Below are 4,791 nucleotides of genomic sequence, written 5' to 3'. Positions count from 1 at the left end.
TCTGGTGTCAAATGTGTCTCGCGCCTGCATGTGGTTTGGACGCTTGTCTATGGCCGGGTAGAAAAAAAAGGATGTGTGTGTAGAGCATGTAGAGCCCCTGTTCTCCCAGTGTGACAGCTCGGGGTGGGGAAGAATAGGGGCATTTGTAATAATAAAACCAAAAAAATGCATGCCCGTGTGGATGGGACTGCATGTGGCCCAACCATGGAGATAGACGTGGTGGGTGATCCAAGACCTGCTGTGTTCCTCCATGCCTCCATCCCACCTAAGAGCCACGTGGCAAGGAGTCCCAGGGGGTGATCTTGGGGGACACCACGTAGCCCTCCCACACTCCATGCAGCTCTTGGGGGCCAGCACTGGAGTCTGTGTTGGACTTGTTTTCAATGCAGCCTGGGGGCTCAAGCCCTCAGTTCTCCTCACCTACACTCAGCTCCTCTTGCGACTTGGAATTATCTTCCCTCCAGCATTGTAATCCCCTGCCTTTGTGTTGGGCTTCAGGATCTTGGCACAGCAGCTGCCAGGACAGCCCCAACATACAGACGAGAAGACTGGGGCCCAGGGAATGGTGAACTACCGCTGAGGTAGAAAAGAGCCGAGCTGGAACCAGAACCAAGTCTGTTCAGTCCCAGACACCACCATTGACATGGGAGTAAGTCTGGGTTTTCCAGGCCGCCCCACATTCAAGTTTCTTTCCCTGCTCCCATGTCACAGTTGTGTCAAATACCCCGAGCACTGTGGTTGGTGGTGTGCCATGTCTGTGGTGTCCCTGGTCTGTGCTGGGATCGGTGGTAGGGCCTCCTGTACTATGATGCCAAGGAGCATCCCACCTGCCTGGTGGCTCCCGCGCAAGCATGAAATGATCGGCCTCTTGGTATCTCCACACTGTCTGGGCCTGCTTGGATCAGTGCAGCAGAGGGCCTCATCAAGGTCCTTTCCCACTGGAGACAGCTACGGCCCTCCTGCTGACCTGCAACTCCTTCTGCCCGGGCCAGATTCATGCTCATTCCACTGCACGGGCCCAAATAGTCCACAGTGACCCCCAGTCCAATCTCTGTGGCACTGTGCTGGCCAGCCCAGAGCTGCTGGAATCTGAACGACGGGTTGGGCAGAGTCCCTGCCTCCCGTGGCTTCCAGGCTGGGCAAATATAGACAGGACATCAACCCCTTAAAAAACCATCCATCCACTTGTTCCATAAACAGGTGTTGAGGGCACCCCAGGTGAGGCCCTGGGGAACAGCTAGGCCCTTCTTTTCACTAACTTCTCCTGCTGGTGGAAAAGAGGATTGACAGTCAACTCAGGGAACCATTGACTATGGATGCTCTCAAAGGGCAGTGCTGTGGTTTGTGGCAAATAACACGGGAATCAGAGGAAAGAAGACCCAGGAGTTTTCATGGGTAGGAGGGGAGGAGAGGAAGACCCAGCTTGAGGGGAAGCGTCCAGCTAGGGGGTGATTGGGAGAAGGTGAACCAGGTGGTATGGCCTTGTGTGAGCAAGAGATGATTCATTTGCCTTTTGAAGATCCTTAAAGTTACAAATGCAAGTCTCTGGGGAGGGCATTTGGTGCCTGGGTTAAAGATCTGCTTGGGACTCCCACGTCCCTTCTCTGGAGTACCTGGCTTTGAGTCCCAGCTCTGCTGCTGACTCAGCTTCTGCTAATCAGCATCCTTTGAGGCAGCCATGTTGGCCCAGGCAGCTACATGGCTGCCAGCCAGCAGGGAGAGCTGACACCTAGCTGAGTTCCTGGCTCTTTGTCTCTGGCCTGTGTTTGTCTCAGCTATTTTGACCATTTGGGGAGTAAACCAGTAGCCAGAAGATTGGTATCTCTCTGTCTCTATGTTCAATTTTTTTTAAGATTTATTTATTTTTTAAAAAGATTTATTTTTTTATTGGAAAGGCGATATTCAAAGAGGAGGAAAGACAGAGAGGAAGATCTTCCGTCCGATGGTTCACTCCCCAAGTGAGCGTAACGGCTGGAGCTGAGCCAATCTGAAGCCAGGAGCCCTACTGCGTCTCCCACAGGGGTTGCAGGGTCCCAAGGCTTTGGGCCGTCCTCGACTGCATTCCCAGGCCACAGGCAGGGAGCTGGATGGGAAGTGGGGCTACCAGGATTAGAACCAGCGACCATATGGGATTCTGGCGCATGCAAGGCGAGGACCTTAACCACTACACTATCGCGCTGGGCCCTTATTTATTTTTTACTACAAAGTCAGATATACAGAGAGGAGGAGAGACAGAGGGGAAGATCTTCCGTCCGATGATTCACTCCTCAAGTGACTGCAACAGCCGGTACTGTGCCGATCTGAAGCCAGGAGCCCAGAACTTCCTTCCGGGTATCCCGCGTGGGTGCAGGGTCCCAAAGCATTGGGCCGTCCTTGACTGCCTTCCCAGGCCACAAGCAGGGAGCTGGATGGGAAGCGGAGCTGCTGGGATTAGAACCAGCGCCCATATGGGATCCCAGCGCGTTCAAGGCGAGGGCTTTAGCCGCTAGGACACGGTGCAGGGCGCTACGTTCAATTTTTTTTTTTTTTTTTTTTTTTGCTACGTTCAATTTTAAAAAGCAGTAATATTGGTATCTTATAAAACTCACCCAAGGCTTCCTTAAAGGTGCCACATGCTAACCTGTTTGTTGAGGGAGTTTCCTGTCACACCTCTCCCTTCGTCCTAGCCACATTCTAAGAGGGCTCCCTGGAGAGACCTCCTCAAGGCTGAGAACCATGCACAGTTCTGTTTTGGGGTCCCAAACATCAGGGTGGCCAGAAACAGTTCCATGCCCTTCCCCATGTGATCCCCACAGTTCTAGCGTGTGCCTCCCAGCTGAGATCTTGGCTTGTTTACATGCTGCTTGGCACTGGGAGAGGGCTGGGAACTGCCCAGCACTTTCCAGAAGCCAAAAGAGGAAAAATGTCCACGCAGGCAGCGTAAGTCATGTCATGCTCCTCCAAGAGCTGCCCGGAGCAGTGCGCTCTGACCCCTCCAAAGCCAAGAAACAGAGCCAGGGAAAGAGGGACAGGCCTGCGCCCCATCCAAGAAGTCAGCTGGTGCTGGCACTGACCACTCCTGCCTGGCAGGAATGAGACCTAACCACTCCAGGGAGCCAAGGAGTCTGTGTGTCTGCGCATGGCAGGGGGACACCTGGGACAATGCCCTGTACACACGTTCACCCTCCAGACACACTCATAACTCTACATCTACACAGATTTGGCCTCATAGATATGCATACTCATACACATGTACATACCCTGCTCACATGCTTTCACACATACGCCCTCATACTCAAGTACACGGTCACTTTCTCTCTGTTCCCACACATGCACACACATAAATTCATATGCACATGTGCACACACAGCTACACTCGTTGACACACATTCACTGTACTCACAAACTCACACAGATATAGTTATGCACACGCTTACAGGCCCCTCCATGAACCTCAAATATCCAAGGCAGACATACAAGATAGGCCTCGGGCACAGACAGTTGAGCCTCCACTCTGAGACCTGGGGACTGGGGTCTGGTGGCCCCACAGGAATCTTCCAGCCTCAGCCTCAGGCCTCTAGGGTCCTTCAGAACCAGCAGCATGCAGTCTCTTCCACTCCTGAGGGGCTGGCCATCAGCAGAGAGGCTATGGTGTCTTCACCAAGGCGGCCTGGGGGAGCAGGCAGTAAGAAACTTCCACCTGAGAGGAGTGTCCAGAAGTAACCACGCCCTTCATGGTCAGAGCAGTGAGGGACCTGTGCGCTGTGGATGCTACCAGAAACCTCCCTAGTTTATCCCCATAGGAGTGTGAGGGAGGGAGAGGAGAGAACACTGCTTCCGGTGTGAGTGCCTGCGTGGTTGCCATTTCTCATGGACAGAGAACCATCCAGGCAGGTAAGAAACCAGCAACAGACTCACTCAGTGTGGCCCCTCACGTCTGGACCCTCAATGACTGCCTCCATCCCCAGCTCCCACCATCGTCCTATATCTGGAGCCACAGCCTGTTGTTCACCTGGTCTCCCAGGCCAGCATTGGAGCTGCTGCGAGGCCTGCAGGGCCTGGCTCACAGGAAGGCTCATGGTTTCCTGAGAACAAGCGACCCCTTCACTCCTAAGGAGACCCTAGCCCTGCTGCCCCCTGAAAGAGGCTTTTTTGGGTGCTTGGAGTGGCCATTGGTGAACCACACCTTTGGGCTAGAGGAAACCTCTGGCCACACACATCCTTGGTTCTGTCAAGAAAGCAGAGGGTGGCTCGCGGTGGGGTCGCTGTTCCCTGGGAATGCAGCTGCCAACCAGCTCTGCGCTGACCTCACCGGCTGAATGAGGAAGTGCAGCCATGGATCCGTGGATCTCCCCAGGGCAGCAGGGAGGCCTGCTGGAGAGCAGACCTGCTTGACTCCACGCAGGGTGGGTCTCTGGGGCTGGGCAGGTAACTCTGCCTCTGTCCCTTCTGAGAGAGTTGCGGGGGCGGGGCTGTCATGATCAGAGTTCTTCCCACCCCTGCTGCTGGGATCCCCTGTGCCCAGTTCTATCAGAGGGAAGAAGGCCTGGGATTTGGGAGTAACTGAGACACAGCGTAAAGAGTACTGATTAAATATCCTCATTTGGACGGAAATGAGTTTTTGAGTGAACAGATGGAAAATCACTCTCTTCGTCTGCCAGGGGGTGCGAAGGCGGGGGACAGTGAGTCCCTGTGGCCTCTCAACAGCAGCCCATAAATAACAGAAGTGCAGAGAAGCCATCTGTACACAAGAGCCCTTCCCCACAGCGCGTGCAGCTCTGCGCCCAGGAGTAGAGGGCGAGGGATGCCCAA

This window comes from Ochotona princeps, chromosome 19, assembly GCF_030435755.1.
Source record: "Ochotona princeps isolate mOchPri1 chromosome 19, mOchPri1.hap1, whole genome shotgun sequence".
NCBI lineage: Eukaryota > Metazoa > Chordata > Mammalia > Lagomorpha > Ochotonidae > Ochotona > Ochotona princeps.
Note: the sequence above shows the minus strand (reverse complement) of the source record.